This window comes from Trachemys scripta, chromosome 1 (genome assembly GCF_013100865.1).
Source record: "Trachemys scripta elegans isolate TJP31775 chromosome 1, CAS_Tse_1.0, whole genome shotgun sequence".
NCBI lineage: Eukaryota > Metazoa > Chordata > Testudines > Emydidae > Trachemys > Trachemys scripta.
In genome coordinates this window covers 247,594,088-247,611,396 of record NC_048298.1, presented here as the reverse complement: position 1 = coordinate 247,611,396, position 17,309 = coordinate 247,594,088, and the positions used below count along the sequence as shown (strand labels likewise).

Here is a 17,309-nt window from a genome sequence, read left to right as displayed (position 1 = left end):
AATCTACTGAGTGTGTTCATCCAATTTGTATGAATGTATCATTCTTGTATCTGAAGCTAGAAATATAAAGTATTACTCTGAAGTCCTATTGTAACTATGCAAAGTGTGGACCATTAATGGTGGTTTAGAATCATGATGGCTCCCATTAACCAGGACAATTGGTTGTAAATGGCTCTGTTTACTTGTAAGCTTTCCTGTGTTCATGTGAGTCAGGCCAGAATGAATGGACGCTTGGGGTCTCACAGGACTTGTGACCATGTCACCTGATACTAAGAACAGCAGTACTTGGGTCACCTTAGAGACTAACAAGTTTATTAGAGCATAAGATTTCATGGGCTACAGCCCACTTCTTCGGATGCATATAAAATGGAACATATATTGAGGAGATATATATACACACATACAGAGAGCATGAACAGGTGGGAGTTGTCTTACCAACTCTGAGAGGCCAATTAAGAGAAAAAAAACTTTTGAAGTGATAATCAAGATAGCCCAGTACAGACAGTTTGATAAGAAGTGTGAGAATACCTGGTACTGGAATTCACCTTAAACCTGGTGCTTTTCCATTTAGAAGGTGGGGTGGGGATGCAGAGAGACAAAAGATTCACGCCTTCTGCCAAAGCTATAAAAGGGGGTGGAACAGAACAAAGGGGACTGCAGTCATGAGAAAACCCCTAATTACCACCTGAGCTGGAACTAACAAGAACTGCACCAAGGGAAAGGATTGGGCCCAGACTAGGAAAGAGTCTAGTCTGCGAAAGAAGCTTATTGGAACATCTCTGAGGGTGAGATTTACCTGTATTCAATTTCTTAAATGTATTAGGCTTAGACTTGCATGTTTTGTTTTATTTTGCTTGGTAACTTACTTTGTTCTGTCTGTTATTACTTGGAACCACTTAAATTCCACTTTTTATACTTAATAAAATCACTTTTGTTTATTAATTAACCCAAAGTATGTGATTAATACCTGGGGGAGCAAACAGCTGTGCATATCTCTCTATCGGTGTTATAGAGGGTGGACAATTCATGAGTTTACCCTGTATAAGCTTTATACAGAGTAAAACAGATTTATTTGGGGTTTGAATCCCATTTGGAGCTGGGTGTCTGGGTGCTGGAGATAGGTAACTTGCTGAGCAGTTTTTGGTTAAAGTCTGCAGCTTTGGGGGCGTGGACCAGACCTGGGTCTCTGTTGCAGCAGGCTAGCGTGTCTGGCTCAACAAGGCAGGGTTCTGGAGTCCCAAGCTGGCAGTGGAAAACGGGCTCAGAGGTAATTCCAGCACATCAGGTGACAGACCCCCAAGGGGGTCTCTGTGACCGAACCCATCACATACTGTTAAAACCTTTAATCTGTAAATAGACCGGTGACCAGACTTTGGTCCTTGAATGTTTCCTAAGTTTTGTCTTGTCAATGGCTTAGGACTGTACTCATAGATTACACTGGTCTACAATTTTTGAGAAGTCGTCTGCTTCAGAGATAAAATGTTCTATTTATTATGTATTTTGATGTGCTGAATTCAAATATGACCATTAAAACAACTGATTGGCTACTGTTTCTAAGATATTTAAGTTTTTACATTTTATGTCTATGTATATTGTGTAGATAGTAGAGTTTTAATCATTAATTGTAAACCTAGGTTTTTTCATGTGTTTATGGTTGCTTTACATGATAATATTTCACCTGTCCTGTTTATGTAACACTTTAAAAATCAGCAAAAGGGTTATATAAATAAAATTTATTATGAAACAAAAGGCAAAAAACTATTCTGTACATAGTTTAGTCCTATTCAGTGTCTACTCGGCGCTTCTTGGCTTGTCTCTTGTATTCATTAAATGGAGCATCTCTTGTCACTGTCCAGCAATAGTCTGCAAGCATTGATGGGCTCCATTTGCCCTGATAGCGTTTCTCCATTGTTGCAATGTCCTGGTGAAATCGCTCGCCGTGCTCGTTGCTCACTGCTCCGCAGTTCAGTGGGAAAAAAACTCTAGATGAGAGTGCAAAAAATGTATATTTAGTGACATGTTGCAACCAAGGCTTTTGTATGCCTTGAGGAGGTTTTCCACCAATAACCTGTATTTGTCTGCCTTGTTGTTTCCGAGAACATTTATTGCCACTAACTGGAAGGCTTTCCATGCCATCTTTTCCTTGCCACGCAGTGCATGGTCAAATGCATCATCTCAAAGAAGTTCACGAATCTGAGGACCAACAAAGACACCTTCCTTTATCTTAGCTTCACTTAACCTTGGAAATTTTCCACGCAGGTACTTGAAAGCTGCTTGTGTTTTGTCAATGGCCTAGTTAGTCAATGACAAAGTTCTTCATCAGACCCAGCTTGATGTGTAAGGGTGGTAACAAAATCTTCTTTGATTCAACAAGTGGTGGATGCTGAACACTTTTCCTCCCAGGCTCCAATGACTGTCAGAGAGGCCAATCTTTCTTGATATAGTGGGAATCTCTTGCACGACTATCCCATTTGCAGAGAAAAGAGCAGTACTTTGTGTATCCAGTCTGCAGACCAAGCAAGAGAGCAACAACCTTCAAATCGTCACAAAGCTGCCACTGATGTTGGTCATAGTTTATGCACCTCAAAAGTTGTTTCATGTTGCCATAGGTTTCCTTCATATGGACTGCATGACCAACTGGAATTGATGGCAAAACATTGCCATTATGCAGTAAAACAGCTTTAAGACTCATCTTTGATGAATCAATGAACAGTCTCCACTCATCTGGATCGTGAACGATGTTGAGGGCTGCCATCACACCATCGATGTTGTTGCAGGCTACAAGATCATCTTCCATGAAGAAGAATGGGACAAGATCCTTCTGACGGTCACGGAACATGGAAACCCTAACATCACCTGCCAGGAGATTCCACTGCTGTAGTCTGGAGCCCAACAGCTCTGCCTTACTCTTGGGTAGTTCCAAATCCCTGACAAGGTCATTCAGTTCATCTTGTGTTATGAGGTGTGGTTCAGAGGAGGAGGATGGGAGAAAATGTGGGTCCTGTGACACTGATGATTCAGGACCAGAAGTTTCATCCTCTTCCTCTTCCTCGTCTGATTCAAGTGAGAATGATTCTGGTGCATCAGGAACCGGCAACCCTTCTCCGTGGGGTACTGGGCGTATAGCTGATGGAATGTTCGGATAATGCACAGTCCACTTTTTATTCTTTGACACACCTTTCCCAACTGGAGGCACCATGCAGAAGTAACAATTGCTGGTATGATCTGTTGGCTCTCTCCAAATCATTGGCACTGCAAAAGGCATAGATTTCCTTTTCCTGTTCAACCACTGGCGAAGATTTGTTGCACAAGTGTTGCAGCATATGTGTGGGGCCCACCTCTTGTTCTGATCTCCAATTTTGCAGCCAAAATAAAGGTGATAGGCTTTCTTAAGCATAGTGGTTATACTGCGCTTTTATGATGCAAAAGTCACTTCACCACAAACACAGCAGAAGTTATCTGCACTGTTCACACAAGTACGAGGCATCTCTGCTCCCTTTGGCTAAACAGAAATGTGTCCCTTTGCAAAATCAAACACTGACAAATAAGAGAGCATGACACTGTATGATTTCTAGAGCTGATATAGGGCAATGTGTTCAGCAGAGCGATGTAAGCTTCGTTATGATTGCATCATCCATGACTTCTAGGAATAACATGATGCAATTCATATCATGTATGACACAATACCAGCTTCAGATTGCATCATTCATTGTTTTGCCTAAAAAAGCAAGTACTGTCCAAACCCAGTCATAGATGTATTCATAGATCCAGTCAAAGATGTATTTTAGTCATTTCTGGTTTAAATTGAGATCCCTTCCCTTTATAACTCACTTATCCTCCGCCATTCCCAAGTCAAGGGTCGTATATACTGACCCAATAGCATATCTTGAAAACTAGAGCCAATCAACAATTTTAAGCATCATTTTCGTTCTCAGTGATCCAGAATTAGTAAAGTTTGACTACATTTATTTCAGAAGCATTTTGGCTGTAGAGCAGTGTTATTCATCTCCTAAACATACCTCCTCCATAACAGGATGGCACAGACATATCCAGCAGACAACTGAAGAGGAGGTTACTCACCCTGTGCAGTAACTGACGTTCTTCGAGATGAGTGTCCCTGTGGGTGCTCCACTACAGGTGTTGGTGCGTCCCTGCGCCTTCGCCCGGAGATTTTTGCAGCAGTACTCATAGCGGCCACGCATGCTCAGAATCTGCCCCCCGCTGTGACTCTAGGGTAATAGAACGCATGCGTGGCCGGTCTCCTCAGTTCCTTCTCTACCACGGAGGCCCCCCAACTCCGAAGTAGAGGGGAGGAGGGTGGGTAGTGGAGCACCCACAGGGACACTCATCTCGAAGAACGTCAGTTACTGCACAGGGTGAGTAACCTCCTCTTCTTCTTCGAGAGATGTCCCTGTGGGTGCTCCACTACAGGTGACTTAAAAGCAGTGTATCTTAAGGAGGTAGGGACTTCGGATCTGGTAGGAAGGCCGTTGAGAGTACCGCCCTGCCCAAGCGTATGTCAGATAAAGGGCCTTGAATAAGGGCATAGTGTTTAACAAAAGTATGGTCAGATGACCAGGTGGCTGCTTTACAAATGTCAGCCAAGGGAACTTTGCGTAAGAACGCGATGGAGGCAGCCAGAGATCTAGTGGAGTGTGTTCTAATGCCATCTGGAGGTGCAACCCCTTTCATCTGATAGCACAGCCGGATACACTGGGAGATCCAGTTCGAGAGTCTCTGGGTAGAAATAGGCATGCCCTTGGAGCGCTCTGCAACAGAGACAAAAAGTCTCGAGGAGGTTCTAAAGGGTTTGGTTCTATCCAAATAGAATGACAAGGCTCTGCGAACATCTAGTGTATGCATTGAGGCTTCAAAGGAGTTTGCATGTGGTTTCGGAAAAAAAGTCGGGAGGTGTATGGGTTCATTAATATAGAATGATGAGTGTACCTTTGGAAGAAATTTGGGGTGCAATCTGAGGGTAACCTTGTCTTTAAAAAATATCGTATATGGTGGATGAGCCATGAGAGCTGCTATTTCTCCTGCCCGTCTGGCAGAAGTAATTGCCACTAGAAACGCTGTTTTCATGGAGAGGTGTAAAAGGGAGCACGTGGCTAGGGGTTCGAAGGGTTGTTGAGTTAGGGCAGACAGTACCAGATGAAGGTCCCAGGGGGTGGTCGGTTGTTTAATGTCTGGATATAAGGTTTGTAGGCCCTTGAGGAAACGCTTCGTAGTAGCGTGAGCAAAGACAGACGTATCATCAATTCTGTCGTGGAAAGTCGTAATAGCAGCTAAATGGACCCTGATGGAGCTGAAAGAAAGGGCGGATCGCTTAAGGCCCAAGAGATAGTCCAATATAAACGAAAGAGGTGAGAAAGATGTTTGGCAGAACACCAATGTGTGAATCGTTTCCACTTTTGAAGATAGGTCTTGCGAGTAGATTGCGTTCTGCTATGTAGGAGCACCTCCTGAACTTGTTCGGAGCAATCTAATTCGCGTTGGGAGAACCACGTAGGAACCAGGTCTTGAGGTGAAGCATGGACAGGTTGGGGTGGAGAAAACGACCGTGCTGTTGAGATAGAAGGTTCGGAATAAGCGGCAGGGAGATTGGTGGTTGGATTGACATTCTGGTGAGGAAGAAACCATGGTTGTCTGGGCCACGATGGGGCAATGAGGATCACCTTGGCTCGATCCGTTCGTATTTTTATCAGAACCCTGTTGAGAACTGGTATCGGGGGAAACGCATAGAATAGGTTTCGGTGCCATGAGATCATGAATGCGTTCCCCAGGGAATGTTTGCCCAGTCCTGCTCTGGAGCAGAAATTGAGACATTTCTTGTTCTTTGCAGTTGCAAAGAGGTCTATTGTTGGGTAACCCCAGATGCTGAATACCTCGTGAATGGTTTTGTCGTCTATCTCCCACTCGTGGTCCCATGGGAAGCGTCTGCTCAGTTCGTCCGCTGTGGTGTTCATGATTCCGGGAAGATAGGCTGCTGATACCCGGATGTTGTTTGCAATGCACCAATTCCAGAGCTTCATAGCCTCTGTGCACAGCGAATGGGAACGAGCTCCGCCCTGCCTGTTTACGTAAAACATGCAAGCAATGTTGTCCGTCATTATGCGTACGTGATGATGTTTGATTAGTGGCAGGAAGTGACGGCACGCGTTGCGAATGGCTCGAAGTTCTAGTACATTTATGTGCAGGGAGGTCTCGGTTGGTGACCATAGTCCCTGTACTGTGTGATGAGACATATGTGCACCCCACCCTGTCATAGATGCATCGGTGGTCAGAATGCGTGATGGAGCCTGTTGAAGAAACGGGACTCCAGAACAAAGGTTGGAGTGGACGGTCCACCAACGTAGCGAATCTTTGACTGGAGTAGGCAGGGAGAGAGTCTTGTTCAAAGAATGCATGTTCGGTTTGTAAACTGTCGCCAGCCATGCTTGGAAGCACCTCATGTGTAGGCGTGCATTCTGGACGACAAAAGTGCACGAGGCCATGTGACCTAGTAGTTGCAGGCAGTCTCGGGCAGTTACCTGAGGGCTGTTGCGAATAGTTGTGGCCAGTTGGTTTATGGAATTGAAGCGATCGGGTGGGAGCGCTGCTAGCCCCGTCCGAGAGTCGAGGTCTGCGCCTATGAACTGCAGGTGCTGGGTGGGGCGTAATGTGGATTTGTCTCTGTTTATTTGTAGGCCGAGAGATAGAAAGCATTCGACTGTGAGCCGTGTGAACAGGAGCGCCTCGTCGAATGATGAAGCTTTGAGGAGGCAATCGTCGAGGTAAGGGAATATTACGACCCCTTGTTTCCTGAGGTAGGCAGTGACTACAGCTAGAAGTTTGGAAAAAGCACGGGGGGCTGTAGATAGGCCGAAGGGGAGTACCCTGTATTGGAAATGTGTGGAACCAAGGGTAAATCGGAGGAAACGTCTGTGGGCCGGATGTATAGTGACATGGAAATAGGCATCTTGTAGGTCGAGGGCAGAAAGCCAGTCGCCGCGCTCCAGCGCTGGGATTATGGTAGTGAGGGTCACCATCTTGAACTTTTGCTTTTTGATGAATCTGTTGAGCCGCCTGAGATCGAGGATTGGTCGCCATCCCCCATTTTTCTTCTCCGTTAAGAAATAATGGGAGTAAAAACCCTTCCCTCTGTGTCGCTCTGGCACGATTTCTACTGCTCCCAGATGAAGGAGATGTTGCACTTCTTGGAGGAGTAGCTGCTCGTGAGAAGGGTCCCTGAAGAGGGACGGGGAGGGTGGGTGGGTGGGAGGTAAGGAGAGGAAGGGGATGACGTATCCAATTGTAACTACCTCTAAGACCCACTTGTCGGAGGTAATCTTCCTCCATTGTTGGAAAAAAGGTCGTAGGCGGTGTCCAAAGATTGGTGTGCCGGCTGAAGTGAGGGCGTTGCTTTCTAAACCCTCGACCAAGTCTTCAAATCTGCCTATTAGCTGGTGGGGGTTGAGGCGCCCCTGTAGAGTTTGGGCGACGTCGCTGGAATCTTGGTCGTGGACGTTGCGGCTGTTGCTGTTCCTGCGGTCTATGGGAAGGTTGTGTAAATGCGGGATAACGTGGCCGGTGGTATGGTTGGTATCGATATTGTCGTCTTCTTGCCGTAGGTGCCTGGAGACCTAAAGACCGGAGGGTTGTTCTGGAGTCTTTCATTGAATGAAGCACTTCATTCGTGTTAGAAGCAAAGAGTTTGTCACCGTCGAAGGGAAGATCTTCAATTGTGTTCTGAACTTCGCGAGGAAAAAAGGAAGAGGAGAGCCATGAGCCCCGTCGCATGACTATCGCTGTAGCGGTAGATCTTGCCGCTGTGTTGGCTACATCGAGGGCTGCTTGAAGAGCGGTGCGTGAAATGGCTTGGCCCTCAGAAACTATAGCTCTGAACTGTTGTTTTCTTTGTTCTGGAATGTCATCAATAAAGTCCATTAACTTATTATAGTTTTTATGGTCGTATTTTGCCAGGACTGCAGTATAATTAGCTATACGAAATTGGAGGGTGGAGGATGCATAGACCTTGCGACCAAACAGGTCCAGTCGTTTGCTATCCTTGTTAGGTGGGGCAGAACGAGAATACTGTTGTCTAGCCCTCTGGTTCGCAGCGTCTACTACCAATGAGTTTGGTGCTGGGTGAGTAAAAAGGAATTCAGAGTCCTTTGGAGAAATAAAATACTTCTTGTCCGCTTGCTTGCAGGTAGGTAGGCTTGTCGCTGGAGTCTGCCAGATGGACTTAGCGGGTTCTAAAAGGGCTGCGTTAATTGGGAGTGCCACTCTGGAGGAAGAAGGGGGCTGTAGGATGTTCGTTAGCTCATGCTGTTGTTCGGGAACCACGTCCAGGTTAATGTTTAGGTCAGTAGCAACTCTCTTAAAGAGGTCCTGGAATTTTGTATATTCATCAGAGGGAGTGGGAGGAAGGGGAAGTAATGCTTCCTCCGGTGCTAACTCCGGGTCTGTTGGACCAGGGGAAGGGCTAGGTTTATCCTGGGAACGTGGCTGTGTTGCCAGGCGTCTCGTGTCACTAGCATATGCATTAGGAGACGGCGCTGGATCAGTGTTGCGCCTGGTCGAGTGGCCACGGGGCATGTGTTCCCGAGGGTATGATGCCCATGGTGTCCAGTATTGCCATGGTGGCGGGTAGGGCATAGGTGGTGCCATCCAGGGGTTCATCCCCCAAGGGGCAGGGTCCTGAGAGTGGGATGAGGTAGTATTTCCATAGCCCTTATTGCTCTGGGTCCGGGGCTGGGAGTCATGATATGGGGAAAAAACTCCCTGTGGATCTGCTTCCTCCTCACTGGAGGAAAACTGCTCAGATCCTGACTCAGGCATTGAAAAAGAATATGCATTCATGAGCGGAGACTGCAAGGTAGGTGATACTAGAAGATCAGCTGTCTGGGTAAAATGAGTGAATGCAGCTCCTGCGGGAGATGAAAGCCGAGCCGATAGAGGCTGCTGCACAAGAGCATTCCTGCGATCGGGGCTTCTGGCTGTGATCTGTGTGTCAGAATGCCCCGCAGGCGTCGGTGCCGCGGTCTGTGCCGGGCGAGAAATGTCGGGCTGCCTCGGGTGAGGCGTGCCGTGGAATGTCGGCACCGTCTCATTTGCGGTGCCGAACGGTGCCGTCACTGAGGCAGGCAACTGGAAGCCTGATGCCTCGGCACCGGAGCCTCTCGGCGGCGCTGAAGCCTCAGGCGGCTTTTGCGCTGTTCCGGAGGAGCCTGGCTCATGGAAATTGCTGAGGCGAGGGATCACAGGCAGAGAGATCGTCGATCTACCTGGAGAAACTTTATGCCTCATAGTCTTGCTCGGTGAGGAAAGGTGCCCCTTCTTCATAGACTTCTTGAGCTTTTTTGAGGGGGGGGGGGCTGTGTCGGGTAGCGGAGCCGGCTTCAATGCCTGGGTCTGAAACTGACCCGATAGATTTTTGAAGCAGGAGCAGTTTGAGTTTAAGCTCCCTGTCTTTCCGTGCCCTGGAGCTGAGTTTACAGCAGTGGGCACATTTTTGGGGAATGTGAGCTTCCCCCAAACATTTTATACACTTTGAGTGCCCGTCCGATGACGGGATAGCTTCCTTACAAATAGCACAGCGCTTGAAACCGGTGGAGCCCGGCATAGCCGCGGCTGACAGGAAACATTTTTTTTTTTTTTTTTTTTAAGATAAACTGGGTAAGTAACTAATTTAACAGAGAAAACTGACAGAAAACTGGTTTCTAAAGGATAATTAAGGCAAAAGTGAAGGATTCTCTAATGAGTCTGCTGAGCTCCGTCTCAGGCCGGGGACGGTTGAGAAGGAACTGAGGAGACCGGCCACGCATGCGTTCTATTACCCTAGAGTCACAGCGGGGGGCAGATTCTGAGCATGCGTGGCCGCTATGAGTACTGCTGCAAAAATCTCCGGGCGAAGGCACAGGGACGCACCAACACCTGTAGTGGAGCACCCACAGGGACATCTCTCGAAGAAGAACTGAGGTCCTTTCCAACCCTGATATTCTATGATTCTATGGAGCATGTGACACCAGTACTCTGGGATCTGCCCCAGCTGTCTATTGCACTCTGGATGGAATTTAAGGTGTTGGGTATGACCTATAAAGCCAATGGCCTGGGACCTGCATACCTGAGGGATTGCTATGCTGTAATATCACAGCTGCAATCAGTAGAGGCATCCAGGCTGGATCCCACTCATTAGAGGAGAAGGTGGATGGCAAAGCGTTCTCTGAGAGTCCAGAATACTGGAGCTTATCCCCCTCCTTTATCCAAAACAGATCAAATTTGGTGACCTTGTGGGCACGTTGCAAAATACATCTGTTTGAGGGGGGCTTCTGGAGAGGACTACGGCTCTGCTTACCAGAACGACAGAGCAGAGGAAAGGAGCATTTTCGTAGGCGGCTTTCTGGCTGGCAGAGTGCCTGTTTGAATTATTATTTTAATGCTGCTAGGGTTTTGTTGTACTACTAATTATGTGTTAAGGCATCGAGAGTCTTGTATACACATCTTTTTGTTATTTAAATTCCAATACATTTTAAAAATAAAATAAATAGTGATTATTTTCTTTTATAATTATTATATTATATATATATATATATTAATGATTCTTAAAATAAATCATTCTCCTCCTCCACACCCCTTTCCAGCCATTAGTGCACTTGTAGATTTCCAAAGCAACTAACACCTACATCCTTAAAAATCAAAATTTTGAAAGAAAAATTAGGAACCTTTTAAGCTTCTGAGGTGCGTGTTGGTGGTGGTGGTGGTGTTTTTTGTTTGTTTGTTTGTAAATAAATGTGGCATTTAAAACACATTCTTATGATTACAGGAAAAATACTACAGTGGAACCTCAGAGTTACGAACATCAGAGTTACGAACTGATCAGTCAACCACCCACCTCGTTTGGAACCAGAAGTAAACAATCAAGCAGCAGCAGAGACAAGACAAAAAAAAATAAAAATAAAGGCAAATACAATACTGTACTGTGTTAACTGTAAACTAATAAAAAATTAAGGGAAAGCAGCATTTTTCTTCTGCATAGTGGAATTTCAAAGCTGTATTAAGTCAATGTTCAGTTGTAAACGTTTGAAAGAACAACCATAACATTTTGTTCAGAGTTACAAACATTTCAGAGTTACGAACCACCTCCATTCCCCAGCTGTTTGTAATTCTGGGGTTCTACTGGTACCAAAGGTTGCAGTCATAACCCTTTTTATCCTATTACCGTTTGCGCTCTACCACTCAATATTTGGGAAGACAACAAATTGGACTCATAACCTAGGAAGTGAAGGTCCATACTTTTTTGTAAGGACTTGGAGGAATTTCTGAAGAAGAAAAATATAAAAGCGGAGGTGGAAAGAGATAGAAGAAAGAAACAAAAATAAAAGTCCAGCACATTGAATCCCAGGCCCAAATTCTCAAAAAGTATTTTCTCCTAACTTGCATCAATTTCAATAGAAGTTAGGTACCTATATACTTTTGAGGATCTGGACTTAACAAAATTGTCAATCACAGACAAGGGAACACTTCCTTCTAGACAACGCCATCAGCAGAATCCAGATACTTCATCTAATGTAGGAAATATTGAAAAAAGAAAAGAAAAGAAAAATAGACTACAAGTGAATGGTGCTACATTTTCATTAAAAATGCAGCCGGGGGATTTAATGTATAAAATGTATCTGAGGCTGAACTTGCTCTCTCCCCCAAAACTGGGTTTTATATTCAGAACCTACAGCAGATTCAAATCCCTGTATTATGTTAGTAAAACTGTAAAGGTAATTTACTTTGCTTTGTAAACATAACACCTCTACTTGCTTCCTACACACCCCACAAAAATCCCATGTTTTTTACTGTCTGAACTCCTAAACATCACAAAAAGAACCCAAATAATTTTCAAAAACGATTACTTCTCAGATGCTCATTATTTCAAATTATTCTAAAATTCAAAGATCTACCTTCAAATAAAAGAGAGCAACAGATCTGTTTCCTACCTCTCAAGATCATGATACTTGCATCTCTTGATGAACTGATGTATTATTATATTATATATTAATTATTATTATTATTAACTCATGTTTTTAGACAATTTTATCCCCAAAACACTAGACATACACCCTTGCTAAGGCAGGGGTGCACCAGAGTATAGGCAGAAGATCAAAAGTGACCCACCAAGCTTTACAGTTTAGCTTGAGACTACTGTGGAGGTACAGGGCACAAAGCATTCAGGTCCCAGCATTCACATCATGATGGATTAGAATGAATACCACTTAGCTCAATACAAAGCATTACAGGTTAGTACCTGCAATCTCCAGAAGCTGTGCCAGATCAAAACAGACCACTGCTAGGGTCTGTAGCAACCAGAGGTTGCAAATCAAACTCACATATTTCATGCTACAATCTGAATTTTATAGGGCCTTGCCTCAAACTGAAACAAAGCAGAGGTATCAAACAAAGCCCATGTGATGGATCTGGCCCATCTGATATATTTATGTGGCCTGCATGATATTCAGATTGTAAAGACCCCAAACTTTCATTTAAAAAGTAAGTTTCTAACCCTGCTGATTGCAAAGAAATCCTTCCAATTATTAACTGAATATAACCAATACAGTGGTTATCATTATTATTTATTTGTATTCCTGTAGCATCTTGGACCTCAGTCATGGCCCAGGACCTCACTGTGCTAGGTGCTTTACAAACACAGAACAAAAAGATGGTCCCTGCTCCAAAAAGCCTACAATTTAAGTAGAAGACAAGAGACAACAGATGGATACAGACAGATGGGGGAGTACAAGGAAACAATGAGACAACACTGGTCAGCATAATAAGCAGTAGTCTCAGCATACCAGCAGCCTAACTCTTGTCAAGTTTTGTGTAGCAATGATAGAGAAGAGATTTGAAGGAAACGAATGAAGTGACAATGCAAGTGTTTACAGGGAGCTCCAGCTAAGCTTGAGGAGCAGCAGGGCAGACAGCATGAAGGTGCTTGTCTGAAAATGTAAATGAAAGTGGGCAATGGACACTGGCATTGCAGGCTGATCAGTCAGGAGTCAACATTGCAAAACTGAACGAGATACAACAGGTAGCGTGGCGATAGACAGTGAGTGAAGGTGTATGCCTGAGTGTGCAAACTGCCTGAAACAGCTCCTCGGAAAGATGAAAATTTCCTTTCCTTCCATTAATCTTATTGGGCTTTAGAATTGATTCAGAAACGAGGACACTTCAATGTCAACATTATCTATTTCAGTTCTGATCACTGAAGGGATAGATCAGAATTGGAAGTTGCTGAAGGGCGGGGAATGAAAAGGGAAATAAACAGAGAAGGGAGGATTTAGAAGGCAGAGAAACAAAGGGCAGTGAAATTGCATTAGTCAATATTTTCTCATTGAGAATATTTTCTCACTAAGGACCTCTGAATGCAACAATTGGCACTGAACAAATACTAAACAATAACTAAAAGTATCGTTACTATGCAAAGGCCATAGTATACCCATGATCCTTTTGCACATACTCCTTTAGCATCAGTGGGAGATTCACTGTGAAACATAGGGAGTATGTCATCCTAAACTGATAAGTCCCTCCACTGACTAGAATGAAAAATGGAATATTTCCCTCTCCAGCCACTGGCAGCCCAGATATAGAGCATTAAATATTTGGCTCGGCAGTCTCCTGGAGCTGCCCCTTAGACAAGCTGATAGTGGGGGTCTCTGTGAGAACAGCAGTAGCCATCTGCTCCATTTTGTGCAAACTAGGTGAAGTGCCCCCACGAGGGGCCCCAAAAGTAGGGCAGAATTTACACTCCATCCCAAGTGCATCTCCTGACTAACAAACAAACCAAGCAGCTTATTTGCCCAACACTTGGATTTTTTTTAAAACACATAAAGCAGAATATTGGTGGAGTTTACCAACACGATTAAAAAGCCGGTATTTTTGTCTTATAGGCAATTATGCAGGAAGGGCCCAAATAGCCCTATGAGTTCCCCAACCCTGCCTGTACCTCTGGGCCACATGAAGCTACAGTTGCTGTAGGCCACAGTCTCACAGGCGCTGCGCCAGGCGCAGGGAGAGAGGCCTGAGGGGAGCAGCCCTGGGCAAGGTACATCTGCTAACAATGGCTCCTGCCTGATATTGACAAAAAGCAGGTGACAGGCAGGCGCCAACCCAGGGGTGCTGCCATTTGCAATGGAAACGGGTGGTGGCGACCTGTCTCCTCACCCATCGGAACCGGCCATCAGCGGCTCTCAAGCAGGCGGTGCCCTCCGGCTCCCTGCCTGCCCCCAGGGCCTGGCCCGCTCGCTGCTGCCCGGGATTCGCTGCACCCTGACTCCCCCCGCGCTCCAGCGGGCCGGGGATGCGCCGAGCGAGAGCCCCTCCCGCCAGCTCCCACATCTGGAGGGGGGGTGCACAGCGGTCCCGCAGCTGGAAGGGAGGGAGAATGTCACGCCCCCGCCTCACCCGGCAGCTCGGAGCGGCCCGGGGACAAGGTACCGATGCACCAGATGGGATCCGGTCCCTGCGCATCCGCAGCCCGGCCAGGCCTCCTGCCGCCGCCACCATCAATCCATCCGCCCGCCTGTCACAAGCCCCCACGAGAAGAGCAGGGAGTGTCAGGCGCGCCAGCCCCGCGGTATGGAGAGGGGAGAGGAGGGGGAGCCGGGGATCGGCAACACAGCGCAGAAAACAGGTCCCGATGCCACCAACCTACCGCCTGCATCGCCCTTCATGGCGTGCTTGGGAGTATTGGTCTCTGCCCCTCGAGTTTGGGATTTGTTAGGGTTTGTTTGTTTTTAGGTGGTCCTCCCTGCAGCGTCGGTGGTGATGCTGGGGGCTGAATGGAGAAGACGTGACACACGGGGAGGAGGAGGCAGCGGCAGCCGCCCTCTGCAGTTGGTAGATAAGGGCGGTCGGTGCTAGCAGGTTCCTTTCTCGCCGAAGCTAGACTACAGCCTTCAGTCTCGCAGCAACGGCTGTGACTCCACTGGCACAGAAACAGTGCAGGCGCACATACACCGGGCGTGCAACTAGACAACGTGTAAACCCGTGCGTGTTCAAAATGCACACCGTGCACACAAATGCGTATGCAGAAATGCACAATGCTTATGCAAATATGTTGACACACGGACAAGTATGCAGATACACCCAAGGAGAGTGACAAATGCGCATACACATGAATCCACACTCAATATACACAACGATAAATGTATATAAAACAATGCACACAATGTATACACACATACGGTGCTTTCATATACATAGACAATATTGCCAGTTCGCATGGTTTTCTTGATTCCCCAGCTTGTACGGGAGCATGTGATTGAGTGAAAATCTCCCAGGGGGTTGTTTAAGTTTCTAACCTTTATGGTTGGGGAGAAAAGCTTGAAAATGTGACCCGAATGTTACCTCAAGGTTCAAAAAATATTTGTTTTAAGTTTTTGTTTTTTAAACACTTGATTTTCTAAGCAAATCTCATGATTTTGGGGGCCTAAATCATGATTTTCTAATGTGTATGTGGTACTGTATTGAGAACCCCAGACAACGCATAAACCTACATTCAGATGAAATGCTTACATGCACACACCAGCTGTACAGAGACATATATAATGCAGCCACATGGATAGGTATGATACATGCACATATCATAAATATGGTCTACACACATATAATACAGCAGTAAGGATTTTGCCTGTATAATCACATTAAATACATGAAAAATATACACCTGTATATTGTTGGATTACAAGGATCACCTTCAGCGGCAGTAACAGTAGTTAGAAGAGAAGGGCGGCCAGTTGCACCTGAATGATGCTCTTGTGACCCCCCCAAGAAATAAGACGCAAGGGTAACAGAATATGGGATTTTAAAAAAATATTATTTAAAATACACTTCAGTATCAACCCTGGTTATTCACTGAGCCTCAAAATACAATTAAAAATAAAAGCAGCCCAAAGTCCTTTATACAGGATAAAATTGAACAGTCGCTGAACAACAACAACAAGCAGAAACTGTTCCAATGGAAAAATAAACCCAAACTCAAACATTCCACAAACTGTTTGTCAAGCACTAGGACAGTTTGGTTATTTTGATTTAAAAAAAACCTTGTTTGGGTGCTTCAAAGCCATTATCATCTCTATGCTCTTTCCCTGTATCCATGAAGCTCCATTTTGGAATGGATTCTTTTAATGACATCATCGGCTGTGTGTAATTATTTCATATCACTAAAAAGGGGGGAAACGTCTCTGATCTAAAGTTCAGTGTTAAAATTAATGGATAAATGCATAGAAATATTTGATAAAATATTATTGTGAATAGATTCTAGAAATGCAAAAATAAAGGGAAAATGTTCACATAAATCATGCCATGACCTGCATGTATAGAATCATAGAAACATAAGGCAGAAAGGGACCACAAGAAGTCATCAAGTTCAGCTCCCTGTGCTGAGGCAGGACCAAGTAAACCTAGACCATCCCTGATCGATATTTGTCCAACTTGTTCTCAAGAATCTCCAATAATGGGGATTCTTCAATCTCCCTTGGAAGCCTATTCCAGTGCTTAACTGTCCTTCCAGCTGGAAAGTTTTTCCTAATATCTAACCTAAATCTCTCTTGCTGCAGGTTAAGTTTATTATTTCTTGTCCTACCTTCAGTGGACATGGAGAATAATTAATCACAGTCCGCCATATAACTGCCCTTAACACATTAGAAGGCTAATATCAGGTCCTCTGCTGGTCTTCTTTTCACAAAACTAAACCTGCCCATTTTTTTAACCTTTCCTCATAGGTCAAGTTTTCTAAATCTTTTATCATTTGTGGTGTTGTCCCCTGGACCCTCTCCAATTTATTCACATCTTTCTGAAAGTGCAGCGCCCAGAATTGGACCCAGTACTCCAGCTGAAGCTTCCCCAGTGCCAAGTAGAATGAAACAATTATCTACCGTGTCTTACATATGACACTCCTGTTAATATAGCCCAGAATATTAACCTTTTTTGCATCTGCATCGCATTGTTCACTCATTCAGTCTGCGATCCACTCTAACCGCAGATCCTTTTCAGCAACTATTACCTGTCTGTTATTCTCCATTTTGTAGTCATGCATTCTTAAGTGTTTTACTTTACACTTCTCTTTATTGAATTTGTTAGAGTCAGACCAATTCTCCAATTTTTCAAGATAGTTTTGAATTCTAATCCTGTCTTCCCAAGTGTTTGCAACCCCTCCCAGCTTGGTGTCATCTGCTGATTTTCTTAACAAACTCTCTACTCCATTATCCAACTCATTAATGAAAATATTAAATAGTACCAGACTCAGGACTGACCCATGTGGGACCCCAGTGAACCAT

At 45.1% G+C, this 17,309-nt stretch overlaps 1 protein-coding gene across 1 annotated transcript in view; it reads right to left on the bottom strand.

Moving 5' to 3' along the window:
* The window catches only part of LOC117879836 (sodium leak channel non-selective protein-like), a 51,856-nt gene extending 36,838 nt beyond the window's left edge, over positions 1–15,018 (bottom strand). Inside the window, exon 1 of the mRNA XM_034775299.1 lies at positions 14,684–15,018. The gene's annotated coding sequence lies outside the window, so the exon portion shown is untranslated. The remainder of the gene's footprint in view (positions 1–14,683) is intronic.
* Positions 15,019–17,309: the final 2,291 nt, after the last annotated feature.